Source organism: Dryobates pubescens, chromosome Z, assembly GCF_014839835.1.
Source record: "Dryobates pubescens isolate bDryPub1 chromosome Z, bDryPub1.pri, whole genome shotgun sequence".
Lineage (NCBI taxonomy): Eukaryota > Metazoa > Chordata > Aves > Piciformes > Picidae > Dryobates > Dryobates pubescens.
Genome location: NC_071657.1, coordinates 12,132,038 through 12,156,122, shown reverse-complemented (window position 1 = coordinate 12,156,122; position 24,085 = coordinate 12,132,038). Strand labels below are relative to the sequence as shown.

General features: G+C 43.5%; 1 protein-coding gene across 4 annotated transcripts in view; it reads left to right on the top strand.

The window, feature by feature from the left end:
• PALM2AKAP2 (PALM2 and AKAP2 fusion) overlaps window positions 1–24,085 on the top strand; it is a 298,140-nt gene that overhangs the window by 87,905 nt on the left and 186,150 nt on the right. The gene's annotated exons all lie outside the window — the stretch shown is intronic.

Below are 24,085 nucleotides of genomic sequence, written 5' to 3'. Positions count from 1 at the left end.
TGCTTTTCATGCTGATGAACTGAAAAGGGTTCAGTGCAATAAAAGGAGGAAATAGTGATAGCTGACATTTGATCAGGAAAGAAGTAGATTTTGTTTAGTAATCTCTGGCTGAGCTGCTGAATGTTTATGCATGAAAAAAAGCTGAAGAAAGGGTCATGAATGGACTTTTTACTCCTTTTTCTAAATACAAATGAGGAAATGTAGTGTGGGGATCTGAGATTTTTTTGTTCAAGTATTCTTTGTAATACATAACAATTTTTACTGATTGTCACAAAAATTCTGTAAAGAGATTCTCAGAATTTGTAGTATTAGTAGTATATCAGTTTTGCCCACAGTTTATTTAGGACAAATTAACACTTACACAAATCTGTGTTAGATTAATCTATATTTTGGTAAGGGAATCTTTTCCTGATAGTAGCTAGGCAGTGAAATAGGACATGGAACATGTTGGTTTTACCTAAAATTCCTGGTTTATGATTTATTACTGAAATGTTCATGCTGTTCTATGTACTGAGAACAATCTGTAGAGCTGTGTGTTTCAGAAGAAATTATTATTTTTATCTGACACATCTATTTTGGACATGGTCCAATCTTATGTAATTATTTGAAGGAATTTTTTTCCTTCACAGGGAAGTATGTTCAAGACAAATAATAGTGTTTTGTGTCTGTCATGAGAGGAATGCTATCTGAGAAACAGCCACGAGTGTAATAATGTGTTAATGTGTCTGTTTGCCCCCAGGATGCTGAGTCATGTTTTTTTATGAGACTATGCTGAAAGGGTTTGCATAGTGAGGAGCTTGAAAATTCCATTTTCTCCTGCTTTTCTCGGCAAGAGTTTGGTTTTTGATGGATGAACATTTACTGATAATAAAGAACTGAGAAGCTGTGGCAGGCAAAGAAGCGAGCTTCCCAAGGAGAATCAAGGTGAAGTGATAAAGTATCACCTTCAAATTCACAAACACTGCCCCAGCAGCTTCCACTGATGCTTTTTTATGTATGTACAAGTAGATATTCTGTAGCTGTTAGCTGCACTTCTGCTTTTCAGGGCCAGGCTGAAGAGAATGTACCAGATATTCATTAGGAGATGAAATACTCATCGTCACTCTTCTCTCCCCATCAACCAGGACACATGTGAGCAAGGGAAGATAAAAAAGAGATACTCCCTTTTTGCTGGAGTTGGGTGGATTTAGGTTTTTTTGTTGGTAGAGTGAATTGTAAGAATTTAAAGCTCTCAGAGCTATTAAAGTTGTCCAGTCTTTAACAGCTCCCACAGCCTTCTCACACTTAATTGCTGATCATATCCACCTTTTCCCATCCTCTCAAGTCTCTATTTTCTGTTTAATTTGGTTTAGTTTTAAGAGTTTGATAGCTTCTTCAACATTACTATTCAAAGGGCTTGTTGGAAACAGCTGGCTCTTGCAGATTTCTTTCCTCTCACATCCTCTCACATTCCTCTCACATTCCTTATAGGCAGCCTTCAAGGTATGCAGCTAGGGCCTTAGGTAACATTTGGGCTCCCACACTCCTTTCAGTGCCAAAACCCCTTTTACCTCTGAACAGCAGTGTGGCATGGCTTTACACAGAAGCCCTTCCTTTTCCCTCCACACCCCATTGCCCCTCTGCACCTGTGAGTAATACAGGCCTCCCTGTCCTTCCCTGTCCTACTTCTTCTTTAAGTGGTGTGCAGAGATGCCCTTGCTTTGTCCAGCAGAGTGGGTGCTGGGGACTACAAGCTTTCCCAGGCTTTAACGCAGCCTTTTTGCCTCATTTTGTCACAGTGATCCCAAAGGGGGAGGTTTGCAAACTCAAGCCCTTTAGTTTTACTCAGCAATATTGCAAACTCTTGCAACCTGACAACTACATCAGCTGTGCTCACTGGGCAGGGACCATGACAGGTTTCAGGCATTGCCCAGCCTGGGTGAACATCGCTGGAAAGGGCTGGACTGCACAGATCAACCTTACTCATACAGGAAACAATGGTTCGCAGTTGGTACAGGAGTGATTCTTTAATTCCAGGAGGAAGCAGGAAATGTCAAAACTATACCTTCTGTTTCAGCACAGTTTTCTTCTCTGACTTCTACTATTTCTGCTCCCCTTTCCTTTCTCTTTTTTTTGCTATCCTCCAAGGGAGACTATTTTTTAATTAAGTGGGAGGGTAGCTTTGCAGAAGAAAGGGAAGTTCTTTGTTCTTTGTGTTCCAAATTGATTAGCATTCTTGTAGCTTCACTGTTTGCTTATCTAAAAAGAAGCCATAGCTTGACTGAGCAAAGAATAGCTTTTGCATTTTAATTTTCTCCTAACCAAAAGCTTCCAAGAAACCATAATGATACTTGAAAAGATTCTGGGACTCACTCACTATTCTCAAATTCTTTTAATTAGTGACATCCTCTGACAGGTCCAGTAGAAAAATATATATATATATGTGTATATGTATATGTGTATATATATATATATATGTATATGTATATATATGTGTATATATATGTGTGTGTATATATATATGTAATAATCATCTTAATCTCACCTTGCACAGGGGAGCAAATCTTTTGAGCATGAACTTTGGAACATTAGCTTTATGGCTAACTATGCAAAAAGAGGAAGTTCTCAAACTGTGCCACAGTCTTGCCCATGACAAGACCCCTCAAAAGTTAGTGAGCCTCTAGGATGATTATGAAATTACAAAGTCTTTGACCTTGAAGTGGAGAAGTTAAGTAAAAAGAATGGATTTGGGGTAGGCAGATTTCAGTAAACTCAAGACAGAAGTTTTGATAGATAGGAGAGTTTTACAGGATGAATGACCATAAAAGCACAAACTGGCCCAGAGGAATGGTAAGAGGTGTAGTGAGAGACTCATTGTACTAAATCACTGAATTTTTCTTGGCTTTTAGCAAAGCAGAAATTTCACAGAAAATGGAAAATAGTTCAGATCTCTAAGTATAACTTGAGAAGAGCTGCAAAAACATGTGACAAAAAAGCAGAGGCATAATTTATGCTGTAGTGTAACAGGAAGTGACTCTGTGGTAGCATTACTAGTAGTGAGAAAGCAAAGGAAAATGTTGATCTCCTCTTCCACAGAGAGGAAAGACAATAGATGACACTGAGGTGAGAGGCTTTTCTTCTGAGCTTCAGTCTTTTGTGGAAAGGTGTGTTGCAATTAGGTGGCAAATGCAGCTATGCAAGGTGCATATCCAGAGCAGAACTGGAAAAAACAATTTGAAGAGTACTCAGACAAATGAAACTTGTTTCAGATCATCTAAGCATGGTGAGAATCATCCTCAAAGTGTACAACTCACTGAAACAGCCTTAGAACCTTTTCTCTTTGAGATGTTGATCTCTTCATAGGAAGAGAAAAATGTCACACTGTACCAGGGGGGTAGGGAAAAGAGGTGTTAGGGAATATTAATGAAACTTCAGTCATTAGAGAAGTACTTGCAGTTGTCTAGAACAGTACACAGTGAATTATAAACAACTTGAATTTATCAAAGAAGGCTTGTTAAGGCACACAAGCTTCCTTGACAGACCTTATGGCTCCTGGTCAGCTGAGGATGCCAATTATTTTGTCACTAAGGAGAAAATGGTATTTATAATCAAGTAGTAGAAGTATGGTTTAGCCAAAACTTTATCAGGCAGATACAAAACAGGCAAGAAAATACTCAGTCAAAAGGAAAAAGTTTAGATAGACTTTATGCTGGATCTGAGACTGGTTAGCTTTCTCTTTAACACCTTAGGTGATGAGAAGCTATAGGAGTAGAGGATCTATTCATAAAACTTGAATACAATAACAAACTTAGGGCAACACAATGAGGAACAGTATGATGATTACAAATCAGGGATAGCCTTAAAAACACAACAGAAGACAAGTGCAACATTTTACCTTTAGGGAGGCATAACCAACTGTGCAGACAGAGTGAGCTGTGGCTGTCAGCCGAGTTCTTGCAAGAGTGTGGGAGTTAGAGTGAATAAGAAGCTGGATGGGAGCCAAGGATTTTGTGCTATAAAGACACATTAGTATGTAGGTATTGAGACATAAAAAAAACCTCTGCTTATCATTAGTAAGGCCTCAGATGGATTAATGTGTAGTTGGAGTGTGGCACTGGAAGTACTGCCAGAAAATCAGGAGAAAATGGAGGTGGTTGGATATGTAGTCTACAAGGAAAGATGGCTCAGACTAATCCAAAGATTAGGACTTCAAGTATTTCATCAGCTCTTGCAATGGAAAGGAATAATGTGTTCTTTGTGTTCACAGTAAAAAAGACAGCTTCTGAGATTAAGTGTTGGCAATGGAAATTCATTAGGGAAATCCTTCCAACAATCAGGACAGTGAGCATTGGGAAGGCTGTGCAGTTTCCATTGTTTCAGGTCTCTGAGACAAGATCAGAGACACAGTCAATAGGAGCAGTGCTAGTTCAGCCAACACAGGCTGCCATCAAGGACCTGCCAGACCCCTTCTCTCAAGCCACTGTGGCTCAGCATTTGCATCCAGCCCCCTCCCAAACTGCTGCCTTCACAACCTGCAAGAGAAAACTGTTTAAGGAAAAGAGAAGTGAACAGAGATATGATAATGTCTGCCACTAGTTGGCAAATAGCTATAAATACATTCCAAAGACAAGAGAAGTTGGATTAAAATGTCAGAAGACCAAATCTTTAAATAAAAGGTCATCTAGATGACTTTAGGAAGGGGCTTGACAGTGTTTTGTTGAGATACTTGAAGTAACGGGAACAGCTACACCATCTTCTATGTTCCTATAATTCTCTTGGAGAAGAGAAGTGCTAAAAGTATATGGAAATGAAACAGAGAAGTAAGAGAAAGAACTGCTTTTTATGAGAGCAAATGGCAGCCTGTGAAATCCAAACCAGGAAATTAAAAATGTGTGGACAGAGGAACTCAAAATTGTGCATTATCAGCCGCTGCACTTGTTGATTCATCAGTGAGGTATTTTGCAAAATTCAGGAGAGGATCTCCAGGGCTTTACATAATAAATTAACTTTTAAGAGAGGATGTTGGCTCTTACAGTGTAGGACAAAGCCAACTTCTTGCACTACAGGTAAGGAAGAAACTTTCCTCCATAAAAGTGAACCCTGAATTTTTGGTGCATTTCCATTAAATATCTGGGAACAGCCTCTGCCAGGCACAGAACTGGATAGACTACCAGTGCAAACCGGCCTGCCAGCTCCCAGTACAGCTGCTTGAAATCATGATGGAGTCTTCTTTCCATTCCCCCCTCCACTCAGCAGCTGGCAAAATATTTCTGTATGGGAGTCAGTTGTTTCAGAGTTCTTGTAAAAAGACATAAATAAATCTGCTGGTGTGCATTCAGAGCTCCAGTTTTGTTCTCCAAATTATTTTGCATTGTTTCATTGGTTTGAAACAGATTGTGGATTTTCATCCTTTTGTCATTAGAGTTGGAATAGAGATCTGTGAAGGGGAACAGAAGGCATTAATGTCATACTCTGGATTCTAGAGAGCGGGATACTGAAAATCTGAAGCTGTAAATTAAATTGTAGCTTAAAGTGATGACTCAAATGGGTCAAAAATTAAAATTTCCATCTTACATAAAATTCCAAGACTTTAAAACTTCACCTTCTCTCAAATATAGGTGAAAAATAAGCTTATCCAAAACGTTATGAGAGAGAGGAATTAATATTATTTGTTTGACCTCCTGGAAAAATTTGTTTTGATAAAACTGAAACATTATCTAAATTGCCACTTCACCACTTCTATCTGCTCAAATGGTAATGTAAAAAGCAGATGTTTCTGCTTCATGGAAGCAAAATATTGAAGCAGTAAAGTTATCACGGAATGGATAAATTCCTGTAAACTTTTTGCATTTAATTAAGTCATTGTTTTCCAAAGGAAAAATACATCTTAGGGAAATCACCCACAATATACCATCATTTTCTACTGTTGTTTAACCCCACCAATGTCAAAATGGTGTATCCTTCCAAACAAAGGCAGAAAAACAATCTGTGCTAGGGCAGATATAAATCAGTTTCCAGACTGAAACAGCACAACTGCTTAATACTGAGTACTAACGCTGTGTAATTGCTATTTATACATAGAATACATAGAATAAACCAGGTTGGAAGAGACCTTCAAGATCATCGCGTCCAACCCATGAACCAATCCAACACCGCCCAAACAACTAACCCACGGCACCAAGCACCCCATCAAGTCTTCTCCTGAAAACCTCCAGTGATGGTGACTCCACCACCTCCCCAGGCAGCCCATTCCAATGGGCAATCACTCTTTCTGTATAGAACTTTTTCCTAACACCTAGCCTGAACCTCCCCTGGCACAGCCTGAGACTGTGTCCTCTTGTTCTGATCACATTGTATCTTATCACATTGTATCTGTGAGGAGATTTAAACAGATACATCTTCTCTCATACTAGTTATTCCATACAAATGGGTCTTGTGAGTATAACTCTTCCCTTAGGTACTTTGTTGTATCTTCCAGTTTCTGCTAAGAAATGCCAGAGTGTTTTCTAGTCTCTGCTATTCCTAGAGCATGCTAAACATCCAAGGCAACAAGAAATTTATTAAGCTGCTTCCATAACCTATATGATATCACTAACCTTGTCACAAGCAAATAATAGTTCCCTTCCTTCATCCTGCTTTGGAGCTGTCACAGCAGCCACCCAGCTGGAAACTGAGCCTGGTGTGGTGTGCTTGGAGCTCTACATGTGCAGGGCCAGGTAGTCCTGCCCCTGTGACTTGTTCTGGCAGTGGGGGGCGGGGTGGAGGGCAAGATGGGCACCTCACAGAAAGGGACCCTGGAGGGCTCAATGCTGGAGCCAGCAAGAGAGCTCAGCCTCTGCCTGCTTCTGTCAGTCCTGCCAGTCCCTCTGGTCAGGGACCATGGTGCTTCTTAGCTAGTCTCTTCCCTCTCCTTTAAGCAATGATCTAGCTGTGACTGACCTCACCTTGCATTGTGGAGGATGAGGAGATGTCTTCTCCACTCATTTTTGACCCTCTGCCTTCTGCCTCTTCTTTCTTTTAGCAGCTTTCTAAGCTGCCTTCCAGGTTCCAAAACAAGTGTTTGTCATTCATGACTTTGTGCTGCACTAGCATTTGTTGCCAGAGCAGGACCACTCAGCAATTGCTCAAGAATCAACAAGACTTCTTCCCTCCAGAACAGAAGTCATAGGCTTATCTTCAGTAAGAACTTCTGTTCCCTGCTCTGTCTTGTCCCCAAAATCACTTTTTGTACACAGAATAGCTCTCCTGACATGCTTCATGCTAAGCCTGTGATGAAGGTCTGTTACAATGTGTGGCATCCCAAATAGAGACAGAGGAGATTGCTTTACATGACTGCCAGGCAGATACATCCTGCAGTCTGCAAGCTAATGGGCAAACCAGGAATGAGATTTCCATGAGAGGTGCTGCATGATTACCATAGTAGGATGGTGTCTGACATCTCTAGAAACTCCTGTGACCTAAGTGTTACCAGGTCACCTTTCCTTAGAGTACAACTGCCTGCCTCCCCATTACATGTTTGTTTCTGCACAGCAACTTCTTCTGTTTAAACACTTCACTCCTCATCAGCTGCTTATTTTGAGAAGAGCAAAATCCTAGAGCTTTTCTTGTATGGAAAGCATGCTTTTCTCACTACATTCCCTCCCGAGGACATGTGGAAAGGGCCAGCAGCAGCCTGACCCTGTATGTGCTTTTCCCCATGGAAAAGTAATCATGATGTCATGAAGTATGTGGGGTTTTATGTACCTTTTTTTAGATTAATGTTTTTTTAAACTACTAGAAGACTAGGTCCTGCCAGGAATGCCCAAAGTGCAAAAATACAAATAGGTAACTGAAATACTGGGGCCTCTATAACTCAGTTTCCTTGCAATAATGTTAGAATCCCACCCCAGAGGGTCAGCTGCTGTCTGCAACCATCAGGAAGTGTCCCTGGGAAGACTCTAGTTTACCACAGAGAAGTATTTTTATGTACCTCACATCCTTAGCTAAAACTGGAAGGAGGCTGTACATTTCATCTATTTTTGGATGTGGGACACACAGGTCACCTCTCGGTCAGTGTGGCGTGGGAACACACTGCAGCGATGCACAGAGCATCCAGGCTCAGCAAAAACTGCTGCTGATCCAGACCTGAGGGAGAGTGCTCTGCTGCCATACCCTGTCTACCTTGCAGGCAAAGAGCACACCAGCCTGGCTTTGCTTCACCTGGCCCCAGGTCAGAACAAAGCATCAGCACAGGTTTCAGCCTGGATGAAATGTATTTTAAATGTGTTTCTTGATCAAAAATGTGAATCACAGAATCAACCAGGCTGGAAAAGACCTCAGAGATCATCAAGTGCAACCTATTACCTAATAACTAACACCTCATGACAACTAAACCATGGCACCAAGTGCCACATCCAATCTCTTTTTGAACACCTCCAGGGATGGTGACTACACCACCTCCCTGGGCAGCCCATTCCAATGACCAATTACTCTTTCTGTGAAGAAGCTTTTCCTCACCTCAAGCCTAAACTTCCCCTGGCACAGCTTGAGACTGTGTCCTCTTGTTCTGCCTGGGAGAAGAGCATTACAAACCAAATTCAACATGAAGAATCCACAAATAAAACTGACTGAATTGAGATGCCCTCCAAAAGCTACTCAGAATGACACAGCACTATTTTCTCTTAAAAATACTATGACTAAGTTCAAGATAAAAGTCTAGTGGAAATCAAGGACCAAAATAACAGCAAACACTGAAGTGTGGTCAGCAGACATCAGATCTCATTTTGGCAGGCCTCTGGAAATCTATGGTATTTAACATATCACTTTAAATTGTCATTAATAAACATTTCTTTCTATCCTTTGAGGATTCCCTATGACCCCACTACGCAGCAGCCCTGCAGAAGGCTAGAGTTTAACATCAACATTATAGCGTTCTTCTTACTGTCTGAGGTTTTAATGTCCCCTGGGCGATTTGTGCTACCGTCTCCCAGTTACATTCAGGAATGCACATTCCAACTACTGAAGGAACTTTTTTCTGCTTAAGGAATGACAGACCAGCAGGAGCAGGGAAGTTATTGTGCCCCTGTACTCTGCATTGGTTAGGTTGCACCTTGAGTACTGTGTCCAGTTCTGGGCCCCTCAGTTTAGGAAGGACGTTGAGACACTTGAATGTGTCCAGAGAAGGGCAATGAGGCTGGGGAGAGGCCTTGAGCACAAACCCTATGAGGAGAGGCTGAGGGAGCTGGGATTGTTTAGCCTAGAGAAGAGAAGGATCAGGGGTGACCTCATTGCTCTCTACAACTACCTGAAAGGTGGTTGTAGCCAGGAAGGGGTTGGTCTCTTCTCCCAGGCAACCAGCACCAGAACAAGGGGACACAGATTCAAGCTGTGCCAGGGGAGGTTTAGGCTCGAGGTGAGGAGAAAGTTCTTCACAGAGTCATTGGTCATTGGAATGTGCTGCCCAGGGAGGTGGTGGAGTCACCATCCCTGGGGGTGTTCAAGAGGGGATTGGACGTGGCACTTGGTGCCATGGTCTAGTCATGAGGTCTGTGGTGACAGGTTGGACTCGATGATCTTTGAGGTCTCTTCCAACCCTAGTGGTACTGTGATACTGTGATACTGTGACCACCTGAAAGCTTTTAAGCAGTAAAACCTTCTTGGAAAAAAACCCTGTGAAACAGGAAGAAAATAATTTTGACAACAAATCTGGATTTTATTTTCTTGCCAATAACACAATTGTTGTATCAAGGGTTTTAATCTTTAACCTTGAAACAAAATGCATCCGTCCTCCACTGAAATAATCCAAAGACTGAGTTTTTCATAGCAGTGTTACAGAAGATGTTTTCTATTAACATGCAATAATAGATAATTGCTTTCACATAAAAAAAAAATTAAATCATATTGTAATTATAAGGATAAAGCAGTAGTTTTATAAATGAAGAAAAGCTCTGTAAAAAATTTGTGGTCTCATGCCTTAGCAGTTGCTTCAGGTTCTGGAAATACCATTCTGATGTTCTTTAAAAGAATGGCACAGCCTTTTTCTATGAATTGGCATATCTGAAAGTCTCACATATGTGTAACATCCCTTCTCGACTGAGGACACTATAAGGAGCAGGAAATGAGAACTGTGATTCAAGCCAAGCAGTTGTTTTCCATAAGTATGAAAAAAAAGTGCTGTGTGAGATACACCAAAATCATATGGTGAAGTCAGTGAACAGAAAAGTAAGGAGGAGGGCTTTTTTTCCACAGAATCACAGAATGCCAGAGCAGGATCACCTATACCAGATCACACAGGAACACATCCAGTCACATTTTGAGTATCTCCAGAGAGGGAGATTCCACAACCCCCTTGGGCAGCCTGTGCCAGTGTTCCATCACCCTCACAGTGAAAAGTTTCCACAGAACTTCCTATGCCTCAACTTCCAACCTCTTGGCACTCACGCTTTACATATTTATAAACATTAATGGGGTCACCCCTTAGTCTTCTCCTCTCCAAATTAAAGAGCCCCCAGCTCCCTCAGTTTCTCCTAATAAGGGAGATATTCCATTCCCTTAATCATCTTTGTGGCTCTCTGCTGGATTCTTTCAAACACTTCCATGTCCTTCTTAAGAGCCCAGAACTAGACACAGTATTTGAGATGAGGCCTCATCAGGGAAGAACACAGAGGGAGGAGAACCTCTCTTGACCTACTAACCACACCCCAAAATGCTATGTTTTAACACTTTGCCCTTTCATAATACCTAATTTCACTGCAAAATTGTGGTGATTTAAGAGACAGAAGTGCAGGGCAGCATTTCTTAAACACAACTTACAAAAAAGAATAAATAGGTGTCTTTAAGTGAACTATAGTAAAAAACTCTGTTTTGTCTTTCTTCTTAAAAGCTTTCATTATTTATGCAACACTTACCAGATTTCTGTAAAACTTTCCAGTTTCTTTTCAGTCTAACCACTCTCACTGTCCAGCATCTATTTCCTAATCTTAAAGTTTAGCATTCTAGACCTAGAAACCCAAACAATCACAAATTCAATGAGGTATGATATTTGTCATATAGGCTGCAAAACAATGTTTGCTGTCACTTTCCGTCACATTGAATTCACAGAAGTCAGTGTATCATTACAGCATCTGGGAACTTTTTATGAGACATTTAAATTTAAGGCCTAGAAAATTACTTCCTTAAATTAGCTGTAGAGAAATTAGCTCTCAAAACCAGACTCTTCTGAAGATGCTCTTCAAAGTCTTCCTGAGGACCAAAACCAATAACCAAGACAATCCCGTGCTTAAGACACATTCCGTCTACAATGTAGTGAAGTTGCATCCAAAATCTTCTTATGGTGACAAAAAAACCCACACTTTTATTCAAAGTTAAGAATTTATTGTTAAGGTAATTTAAATCCTACCATTCTAACAACAGATCAGTCATGTTACAAGAGGGGGGAGAAAAACAGTATTACATAACAAGTCTTCAGAACAACAGAACTGTTATGCCTTCCTAGTACCTGCCCCTTCATCCACTCTTAAAATCACTCTTCCATAGACCCTTTGGATCTGTCCTGGAGAAAGAAGAAACATATAGCAAGTCATCAGTTTTTCAGGCTCCTCATTAGGACAAATACAATGTTGACAGTGAGGGTTTCTTCGCTCGAAGGAATGTGATATAGACATTGATAGTTTCCTTCTCAGTTTTCAGTCCACTCGAGGCAATTTGTATATATTCTCTAACACCCTTTATGCATAGATCTTTCTTCATGGAGCTGTAATTATATGTCAGATACAAATCTGATTTATATGGAGTGAATACTGTTCTTTGTGCCTTTATCTCACCATTGCAAATTTCCTTACAGCCATGGGAACTCCAGGGCCAGCCTGTGTCCTGTCTTGTGTTATCCCATCCCATACTTCTTTTCACAGAGCTGCATGTCCTTGGTTGTAGGCTTCAGCGCTGGCATCAAGCCCATCTTCCTCTGCACCAAATCACTACTGAGGGGTATAAATATTTCTTTCTATCAAAAAAACCCTGCTTGACACTGCCATCTGAAAATTATAGCTACACCCTATGATTATAGAAATGCGTACAGAAGTAGGACAAATGGCATGAGTATAGACAGGGCCTGACAAGTCCGAAGGGTCTTGAAAAGCTATTACAAAGCCTGAGACCTGTTACTAACAATGACAATACTGTATTCACTGGGCTGCAGAGCTACAAAGCTAATTATCTTTTGTTTCTCCTGTCCATAGCTTGTGTAAACACACACAGACCCATATCAAAATAGCAAATGTTTCCAGACGTGAACACTCATATTCACAGAGACTAATAATGATGTGCTGAAAGCTGGTTTGGTGTCCTAACGTTTGCAGGTCAAGGTTTCAATGAGAATTGAGAAGAATGTGAAACAGTTCATCATTATTATAATTACCAAGCTCCATGTTTACAGCTTTTGCAGAGACAGACTGGGGGACATAGAATCATAGGATCATAGAATCAATAAGGTTGGAAAAGACCTCAAAGACTATCAAGTCCAACCTGTCACCCAAGACCTCATGACTACTAAACCATGGCACCAAGTGCCATGTCCAAGCCCCTCTTGAACACCTCCAGGGACAGTGACTCCACCACCTCCCTGGGCAGCACATTCCAACAGCTAACAACTCTCTCTGTGAAGAACCTTCTCCTCATCTCGAGTCTAAACTTCCCCTGGTGCAGTTTGAGACTGTGTCCTCTTGTTCTGGTGCTGATTGCCTGGGAGAAGAGACAAGCCTCCTCCTGGCTACAACCTCCCTTAAGGTAGTTGTAGACATGAGAAGTTCACCCTCAAGGCATGTCCAAGCAGGTCAAATACATGTCCAAGAGATGAGGAAATGAATGTACTCATTCTGATGAGGGCAGACAAGTTAGTGGACTCTGTGCTCACCAGGCTCCCACATTCAAAAAGATTAGTTAATGTTCACTAGATGACAATCTATTAGCCTTTCCCTTCCAGTCTTCTGAGATGCCTCTAATAGAAGACAACAAACTTGCTTAAAACACTTGTGTCTATGCTGAAAGTGGAAAGTGTCTCTGGGGAGGGAGGAGTCATATGATGGCACCTGAAATGCCCAAATACCATCCTATGCTCATGCTGTCCAGCACTGTAGCTCTGGCTGAACAAGCATAGTTTATACCAGAACAGCATGGCACTGGGTGTTGTTTTGAAAGTCAGCTGTGGCTTCACGTGTGTTCGAGAGACCTTTGGTAGGACACCAAAAGCTACCAACATCTCCAGGTGTTTATTGTTGGTCTCATAATCTGGCAGCCTTGTAGGAAATGTAGGAGAGTGAATGAGCAATGTGGGTGGTCACAAGGTCATTTTGAGAAAATCAGTCTGGTTTGTTCAGATGCAAAGCACAAAGACAGGATTTTGTTAATATAATCACAGAAATCACAGAATCACAGAAACATTTTCAGGTTGAAAAAGACCCTTGAAATCATCAAGTCCAACTGATCACCCTAATCTACAAAGTTCACCCCTAAACCACATCCCCAAGCAACACATCTAAATGATACATCCAGGGTTGGTGACTCAAAAATCTCCCCAGGCAGCCCACCCCAATGCCACAGTGCCCAACACATTGCATTGCAGCAGTTTCCCTTCCAGGGTCATCAGTCCAGCATCACACAATATGCAAACATCTGCTCTCTAAAATCTTGAAATTAATAACCCCTTCCCTTGCTCCTCACCAGGTGTTTGTCAGGCAAAGCACCACTTCATGTTGAGAAGCCAATACTTCATTGTTCCTTACAAAGTTTTATCATTGTCCTAGTTGTGGTATCCCCTTGTCACCAGCTCTGCTGCTGAGAATGTGATTCAGTAGAAACTTGCACACCTCACATGGCCAGTGGAGCTGGATTTCTGGCTTCTCACAGAAACCCAGCACACCAGGCTCCCTGGCATTAGCCATGCCCTTCCTGTTGACATCCTTTCTGTGCTCCCAGCAGTGGAAAATACTGAGAGTGTGTGTACCTTGTTGGCAGCTACTGTGTGAATGCCTCAGGGATAAGCAGGACAGAGTGCAGTGCAGAAAGAGGAGCTGTTGTAATGCCTAAAGTCACTAGATGGCCCTGTACACTGCAGAGAAACTCTTCCTGCAGCAGTCCTGCCTTGTTAAATCTCATCATGCATGCAGTGTTGAAGGATTGAATTTAGGGAGTAGAACCTCAAGCACTGCTCAGCTGATAGAAGGAACTATTTTAGCCCTTGTGGGCCATAAACCCTGGGAACAGACTGCAGCTGTGTAGAAAAAAGAAAGTCATTTAGCTGACTACTGACGGCCATTGTGACTCAGGGAAGCCACTTGGGAAGTCATGGGGAAGTTGCTTGAGGTTCTACTCTCTAAATTCAATCCTTCACAGTGTCAGAGACTTTTTTTACTATTATTTTCCTATTTTTTTTAATAGCTGGACCTCTGGACATGGAGCCCTCTCCTTGGTTCACCACTGCTGTGGCAGACCTGTTTCTGATCCCCTGGGCAGTGGCATTCTGTCTGTGGCTCAGATCTGATGATCCTTTCTAATCACCAAAACAAGTCACATAGCATGCAGCAGGAATGGGAAGCAGAAAGGGAAGCTAGTATGTGACCTCCATGATAATATTCATAGAAACTGGTGTAGGAGCACAAGTGAAATTTGGCATTTGGGGCCATTCTACAGTGCTCCCTAGGTTCACAGTGGTAAGTTTAACAGGTACCTAGGAAGATGTCTTGCTTTATTTTTATTAGGGAAAACACTCTGGTGAATAAACATTTCCTACACTGTGATATGCAACTTATCTGTTGCATATCTGTTATGGGAAAAGCCAAGGCTCAGCAAAGAAGTGCATGAGGGAGGGTTAAGGAAAATGAGAAAAGGTTAACTATGGGCTGCACCAGGTGAGCAAGATGTGTGATATTTCTTGGTCCCCTGGCCACAGTCTTTGAGAGATTTCTGTTGAACAGATATCTACTGCAGTACTGATTCCAGGGCTAGGAATTTGAAATACAGAGAGAGGAAAGGGCTCAAACTCACAGCTGTGTTCCCAGAGTGCATCACTTTATCATTATGAGCCCTGGTAATGAGCCATAGCCTACCACCAGCACTCTGTCAGGGTGGGACAAAGCACAACTTTAACCACCTTCCCAGAGGACTGAGTGACCACAGACAGGATACACCATGTCTTCTGCTGACTTTCAGCTGACAGGTTACAAGCTACGACATCTAGACTTGTGTTTCTGGCTGAAAATAATCCACCCACAATTACCTATATCATAAACATAGTTCTCTCAGTTCTTGCTGGTGTGCTGCCAGAGAAAACCATTCACCTCCTTAGTTCTCTCTCTTTTTTTTCCTGAGTGTTGGACCATTTCACATTTGGAACACTATCAACCTGTTCAAAAGCAGCAGCACCCCTCTGCTTTCTTTCCCATCTGACTGTTAATACCAGGAAAGCAGGGGAAATACAGTTTGTCTGGTACCTTTGGGAAGGGTTTTTACTTTCTGTCTTGGTGGCACCCACCTGACTCAGTCATACAATAAAATAATGCTATGAAAACAAGATGCTGAGAGCTGTGCTGCAGGTAGGAGCCATCCTCTGCAACGCTAGAGCACCCACCAAGCTCTGTGTGGGACAGCAGCCATCTCCTGGGCTGAGCCATCACATTGGTGGTTGTTGCATGACCAGCTTTTCCAAATCGATGTTGTCATTTTCAGGTTCAAACTTCAAACCATCCAAAAAGGGACCTGGGGGTGCTGGTTGATGGTAGGCTGAACATGAGCCTGCAGTGTGCCCAGGCAGCCAGGAGGGCCAATGGCATCCTGGCCTGCATCAGGAACAGTGTGGCCAGCAGGAGCAGGGAGGTCATTCTGCCCCTGTACACTGCACTGGTTAGGCCACACCTCGAGTCCTGTGTCCAGTTCTGGGCTCCTCAGTTTAGGAAGGATGTTGACTTGCTGGAATGAGTCCAGAGAAGGGCAACAAGGTTGGTGAGGGGCTTGGAGCACAAGCCCTATGAGAAGAGATTGAGGGAGCTGGGGTTGCTTAGCCTGGCGAAGAGGAGACTCAGGGGTGACCTTATTGCTCTCTACAACTACCTGAAGGGAAGTTGTAGACAGACGGATGTTTGGTCTCTTCTCCCAGGCAGCCAGTACCAGAACAAGAGGACACAGTCTCAGGCTGCACCAGGGGAGGTTTAGGCTGGAGGTTAGGAGGAAGTTTTACACAGAGAGAGTGACTGCCCATTGGAATGGGCTGCCTGAGGAGGTGGTGGGGTCACTGTCGCTGGGGGTGTTCAGGGCGAGACTTGACAGGATGCTTGGTTGCATGGTTTAGTTGATTGGGTAGTGTTGGATGATAGGTTGGACATGATGATCTTGAAGGTCTCTTCCAACCTGGTTTATTCTAGTCTAGTCTAGTCTAGTCTAGTCTAAAAATAGCCTTGATCCAGCAACTCGCATTTCTCTAACTTAATTGTGGTTCTTGTCCTTTAATAAATCAATCCATGGAGAGTTTTTGGACCTTAGCACAGGGTCATTCCTGAGTTCCCTTGTTTCACAGGAATTTAAATTTTCAAGAACTTCTTGGCCTCGAGACTTTGGTACTTCCCAAAGAGGATATGCCGTTGAAGAAAGCAGGAACAAGGAAGCACAGGACTTTCTGTAAAAGGACTTCCTGACCTTGACACCATGAGTACCAAACATAGCAGGAGGCATGCAGCACAACCACAAGCAGAGTCTAGAGCAGCCCTATGACCAGAAGGCTACAAAATAATTCAGTTTAGGTTTGGATTGCTGGAGTCAAGCCAGGGAGGCATACAGGCACAGCTGGTTTATGCACAAAGCTGCATCTTTAAGTTGTTCCTCCTTATCAGTGTTGACATAGCACAAGGTGGCAATTATCAGCAGTCCGGTCCCAACCTCACAAAATGCCTCTTTGTGACTGATCACAATAGCTGACATCAATATGAGAAGACAAAACATAAAAAAGTAAAGTAGAGTGGAAAGAAATGATGCTGTGAGCATTTCACACTTTCAGTGAGGCAAATTACGTCAGGGTAGAGCACAACCAGCAAACCCACAGCTCTTTTAGGGACTATTATGCTGAAGGGAGCTTGCACACTGGCTGCAGGGTGTACACCAAGGGAGCTGCCAACAGCAGAACTGAGAACCACAGGCAGAGCCAGGGAGCTCAACCACAAATAAGGCAAATTACAAATGAGGGAGAAAGCACTTAGAGAGTTGGTGGTGCCCATCTGGTGCTTGGTGACTAACCTGCCAGCCCTTTGGCCAGTCATCTCAGCAGCATACACTTCCAATTGCCCTTGTCTAGTGGTAGTCATAATCTAGCCAATGCTGTTCTAGATCCCAGAATATTGTTGCTGTGTTCAGTTTCTGTGCCTTATTTTAAATAAGTTCTTTTTAATTTAATGTCATTTTTGCTATGCCCATTCCAAAGCACTAGGACAGCTTTCCCCCTTTAGAGCTGTCTTCAGCAGATTAAGCCTTGAGACAGAGAGACACTCCAACATATGCTTACACCCAAGTGTATCATTTCATCTGTTCAAACTACTGGAACTATGTACACAATGCCTGTCTGTCTTTCTTGTTTAAATTCAAGTCTGTGAATGCTGCTTTGTCATCTCTTTCCCTTTCACTTCACTCATAAACATCCATAGACAAAATCCCTTCAAACAATAATGCTGGGAAAGTATTCATAACTATATGTCAACTGGCACAGAAATCATAGAGTGGTTTTGGCTGGAAAAGGCCTTAAGATCATTTAGTTTGTCAACCTGACACTGTCATGGCCATTAAACCAGGTTCCAAAGTGCCATGTCTACACATTCAATTTTGAACACCTACAGGGATGGCAACTCCACCACCTCCCTGAGCAGCCTATTCCAATGCCTCACAACCCTTTTAGAAATTTTTCTTAATACCCAACCTAAACCTCCCTTGGCACCATTTTAAGACACTTTCTTGTGTTCTATCACTTGATACAAAGAGACTGACCCCCACCTCACTGCAACCTCCTTTCAAATAGCTGTTGAGAGCAATGAGGTCTACACTCAGCCTCCCCTTCTCCAGACTGAGCAGCAGTTCCCTAAGCTGCTCCCCATAAGACTTGCTCTCAAGGCCCTTCACCAGCCTTATTGACCTTCTCTGGACACACTCCAGGACCTCAATGTCTCTCTTGTAATGAGTGGCCCAAGCCTGAACACAGTATTTAAGGTATAGCCTCACTAGTGCCAGGAACAGGGTGACGATCACTTCCCTACTCCTGCTGGCCACACTGTTCCTGATACAGGCCAGGATGTTGCTGGCCTTCTTGGCCACCAAGTCACATGCTGGCTCCTGTTCAACTGGCTGTCAACCAGCACCTTCTGGTCCTTTTCTGCTGGACAACTTTTCAGCCACTCTCCCTCAAGCCTGTAGCACTGCATGGGGTAGTTGTGACACAGGTGTAGCACCTGGAATGTGGCTGCGGTAAATTTCATTCAGCTGACCTCAGCCTGCAGGTCCTTCAGCAGAGCCTTCCTAGTTTTGAGCAGATCAACACTCTCACCCCATTTGTCACCAGCTGCAAACTTACAGAGAATGAACTCAATGCTTTCATCCAGATGATTGATAAGGATATTAGAGAGAACTGGCCACAAAACAGTCCCGGGGAGCACCAAGGTCAGACTGGCAGGTCTCATAGATGGGCGTAACATTTGCCACTCTCCAGTCAGCTGACGGAAAGTGGCATGGTGAGCACCACTGCCAGCTCCCTCACTAGCCTTGGGTGTCTGCCATTGAAACTTGTAGATTTGTGTGTGTCTAAGTGGTGCAGCAGGTCACTAACCACCCCCTCTTGGATTATGGGAGCTTAGTTCTGCTCCCCATCTCTGTGTTCTAGCTCAGGGGGCTGAGTATCCAGAGAACAATTCATCTTGCTACTGAAGTCTAGGCAAAGAAGGTATTGAGTAGCTCAACTTTTTCCTCATCCTTCACCACTCTGTTCTCCCTCTGCATCCAACAAAGGGCAGAGATTCTCCTTAGTCCTCCTAAGCATTTCCTAATTAGAGGCATTTCCTATTCTCTTTAACAGATGAAGCCAAATTATTTTCCAGTTGGGCTTTGGCCCTTCTGATTTTCTCCCTGAATAGCCTCCTGACAACATTGTAGTCCTCCTGAGTGCCCTGTCCCTTCTTCCAATGACTACAGAATCTCCTTTTCTCCCTAAGCTGCAACCAAAGCTCTCTATTCAGCCAGGCTGGCCTTCTTCCCCACCAACTTGTCTTTCAGCACATGGGTGTGCTCTGTTCCTGTGCCTTTAAGACTTCCCCCTTGAGCACTGTCCATCCTTCCCGGACTCCTCGGCCCTTCAGGACTGCCTCCCAAGGGACTCTGTTGCCCAGTCTCTGAAACAGGCCAAAAACCTGCCTGTCAGAAGTCCATGACAAGTCTTCTGACCCTGTTCTTTACTTCTCCAACAAGTGAGAACTTCATCAATTTCATTATCACTGTGCCCAAGACATGTCCCATTGCTTACCCCCGTGTCCTTCTCTATTCACAAACAGCCGGTCCAGCAGGGGGCCTTCCCTAGTTGGCTTTCTCACCAGCTGTGTCAGGAAGTTAGCTTCCATGCACTCCAGGAGCCTCTGGGGCTGCTCCCTCTCTGCTATGTTAAATTTCCAGCAGACATCAGGGAAGTTAATGTCCCCATGAGAACATTGGCTAGTGATCATGAGGCTTCTCCTAGATGCTTAGAGAATATTTCATCAGTTTCTTCATCCTGATTGGGTGGCCCATAACAGGCTCCCACCAGGCCCTGTTGGCTTTCCTCCTGTTTCTTACCCATAAATTCAGAATAATACAGAATACATACAGAATTAACCAGGTTGGAAAAGACCTTTGAGATCATCAAGTCCAACCTATCACCCAACACTCTCTAATCAACTAAACCATGGCACTAAGTGCCTCATCCAGTCTCTTCTTAAATACCTCCAGTGATTGTGACTCCACCACCTCCCTGGGCAGCCCATTCCAATGGTCAATCACTCTTTCTGTGAAGGACTTTCTCCTAACATCCAGCCTAAACCTCTCTGGCACAGCTTGAGACTCAACCCTGTCATCACCATCATTAAAACCAATATAATCAAAACATTTCTTGACATACAGGACATGCCACTGCCTCTCCTTCCTAGCTTATCTCTTCTGAAGAGTTTGTAGCCATTGATTGCAGCACTCCAGTCATGTGAGACATCTCACCAAGTTTCTGTGATGGCCACTGTATCATAGTTCTCTTGATACACAATGGCTTCCAGCTCCTGTTTGTTTCCCATCCTGGTGCATTAGCATAGATGCATTTTGGTTGCTCTAAAGGTCTTGCCACCTTTTTGTATGGAAGTCCTAATTCCTACCTGGCTGTACTGGCGTGCTCCTCAGGTTGCTGTTTGAGCAGTTAGGCTTGCATTTCACTGTCACATAGGTCTCCATTTCCTACCTCCACTGATATGGACAGACTGACAGACCTCACTAGAACATCATTCCTCAAAACTGCTGTGCTGCCCTCAGGCTTATTTCTAGCAAGCCTAGTTTTGTACTTCCAGTCTAGTTTAAAACTCTTTAATTGAGCTCTGCGAGCACCTGGGCTAGAATCTATTCTTTTGTCACATCCACTGCCAGCAGGCCTGGTGTCCTGTAAATCATCCCATGATTAAAGAACCCAAGCTTCTGCTGGAGATCCCAGGCTTGGAGCCAGGCATTGATCTTCTGGCTCTTCCTATTTATTCTTTCATCACTCCCTGCCAATGGGGGGGATAGAGGAGAGCACTGCTTGTGGTCCCAATCCCTTAGCCAGTCATTCCAAGGCCCTGATGTCTGTCTCCATTGCACTTGGACTTCTTGTCATTACTTCTTCCCTGCCTACCTGAAAGATCAGCAATGGCTAGTAGTCTGAGGGCGGCACTAGGGAAAGGAGTGTTCTCACATCACTAACCTGGGCCCCTGGGAGGCAGTAGACTTCCTGAAGACATGGGTTCAGTCCGCATATCAGGCCTCCCACTCCCTTCAGAAGTGTCAGCTATGAAAATGACACTTTTTTTAATTCTTTACTGAAGAAGTTGTGATGTAGAGTCTAGATGAACTAAACCTCAGCAGCTCCTCAAGTCTGGGTGATTTAGCATCCTTGTCATCATCTGCTTGCCTTTGCAGAGAACTGTATCGCCGGAGACAAACTTTCAGAAGTACCTACATCCCATTATCAGTCCAAATCCAACCTCTATCAAGGCTGGATTTTCAATCAAACCTCTTTTCAGTAAAACCTCTGTCACTTCCAAGCCTTTTTTGTAAATCCCTAAAGGTACCTGCTTGTTTCTTTAGTAACTTACAAAATGGTCAGTAATTCCTTAACTTCCCATGCTGTGAAGGTGTACGCACTCACCTGTATGAATTTATCTGGGAAGTGGGATATGGTCTTCTTAGTATTGTGAGCATCTCTGAAGCCTTCACCCTTGGTGTCATGTGAAATTCCAGACAAAAAAGTGAAAATGTTGTGTCAGTGCTGTAAACCTGAACAATGATCTGACATTTATCATTGCACATTCTTACAATAACTTGCTTTACTAGTGTGGCTTGTTCAAATATCAACATACAAAATGCAGCAGGCACAGAGAGGAGACGAGGATTAATCGCATGGGTAAAATCAAGGAGGTTCATGGGTTTGCTAGGTGAAATTTACTCCAAGACAGCATTTTGGGGCATCAAGATCACTATGAGACTCAAAACCAGGCAAAATAAAGTATTTAGGCAAAACTATAGCCTCTGTTCCCTGGCTACATAGCAAGACTTTCCAGATACGTGACAGACCAGCTTCTCTTCCTAGCCCATCCCTCCAGTACCCCTGCTCCAGGCACAGAAAGTGTTCACCCTGGTGTGGAGGTCTGTGGAGGGCACATTTTGCATAGTCATGGGATTAGCTCATACCACAGAAAGCAAACCAGCCAGTCCCTCACCAAATCTGCAGCGTGGAACTCATCAGGCTACACTTGGCTTTGCCCAGCTTGCCACAAAAAGAATGCTGAGTACAAAGTCATTTATCAGAAAGTAAGGAGTTGCCACACTGCCAGGGCACTTTAGGTTCTCATCCATGATATTTGCCCTCAGAAATTTAATGCCACCTCTCTGCTACATCCCAACACCAAAATGTAGACCCTGGCATGTTTTTAAAGTTTCTCTTAAAAAGGAAACTAATCCCTTTTCTAACCCATCCCAGGCTGCAGGTGCTCTACTGGCTGCTTTTTGCTCCCCTGAACCACATCAACCCAGATGTTTACTTTTTCCTGCCTTGGAAGCTCTGTGGCTCTTGGGGAGTCCACAGGTCAAGAATTTCACCCGTCCAAGACACATACAGGCAGGAAGCCATCAGCTGACTCCTACCACAAACATGCAGTGCAAAATCAAGACAAACTTTTCAGCTTCCCGCAATTTAAAAAGTGCCTTATTCCAACTTTCCATGAGGCAATGACGGGAACTTATGATCCTTCCTGGGAAATTAAAAACAATCAAACAAACAAAAAAAAAGCCCAAAACCCCCCAAAACATTGTCATGTTACTAAATTCACTCTCCTTTTTTTCATTCATCCTCCAGCACCATGAGGGATCAGTCAGCAATGACTCAGGTGTGGCTAATGCTGTGTAACATGGAGCAAAGAACTGGAAAAGTAAGCCCTGAGCGATCTCAGAGGAATTTTCCCCACTCATTTCTTCATTCACAGATGTCTGTAGCTGGCTCCATTCACCAGTACAGCTTAGAATAGAATAGAATAGAATAGAATAGAATAGAATAGAATAGAATAGAATAGAATAGAATAGAATAGAATAGAATAGAATAGAATAGACCAGGTTGGAAGAGACCTTTGAGATCATCGAGTCCAACCTATCATCCAACACTATCTAATCAACTAAACCATGGCACCAAGCGCACTTCCAGGGATCTCTCTGCAGAATTGCAGATGCTGTCTGAGAACAAATTCAATTTCACAATTTCTGCACAGTTTAGGGAGCTGGGTTACACTGTAGGTGAAAACTAAAGGTGTGGACATGATTACCTGAGCAGGTGGTGGGCATCTAGGAACTGGTTTGCTGTGATTTCTAGTTGTGGCTGAAGCATGGAATGTGCGGCACCCAGCACAGTCCTTCCCACCGCAGGTAGAAACCTGTGAGATGCATCTGACGATCAGATGGTGGGGCAGCTCACCAGAGGCAGAGGGATGGAATGCTAGCAAGAGTTCTCAACTTGTTGCCCTGAGGCAAGCCAGGGACCATGCTCCAGGACACCCCAAGGGAGTTAATGGGAATTTGCACAAGAGGGTGGCACAGCCAGCCCAGCTGAAGTGCCTCTATGCAAATGCACACAGCTTGGGCAACAAACAGGATGAATTAAGGGCCACTGCACTACTGGAACATTCATGACATAGTGGCTATCACTGAAACTTGGTGGGATGATTCCCACGAATGGAATGTCAGATAGATGGGTACAAGCTCTTTAGGAAGGACAGACAGGGACAGGGTAGGAGGAGAGGAGGTGCTGCTCTCTATATCAGTGACCATCTGGAATCAGTGGAGCTGCACCTGGGGAAGGATGATGAGCTGGTTAAGAGCATATGGGTGAAGATTAAGGGGAAGAAAGGGGAGGTGATGTTACTGTAGGGGTCTCCTACAGGCCTCCTGTCCAGCAGAACCAAGCAGATCAGGCCCTCCACAGGCAAATAGAAGTGGCTTCATGTTCACAGGTCCTGGTCCTCATGGGGGATTTCAACCACCCTGACATCTGCTGGAGGAACAACACAGCTAGGTACCAGCATTCCAGGATGTTCCTGGAATGCATAGATTACTATTTCCTCCTCCAAATGGTAGAGGAACGCAGATTTGATCACTTTAGAGATCTGCCGGCCAAAGTATCAGGGGACAAAACCCTAGAGGGAAGAGAGGCCCAGGACAGCTGATCAGTATTCAAGGATCACTTTCTCCGTGCCCAGGAGCAAAGTATACCCACAAAGAGGAAAGCAGGAAAGAATGCTGAGACACCTGCCTGGATGAGCAAGGAGCTCCTGGACGTGCTGACACACAAAAAGCA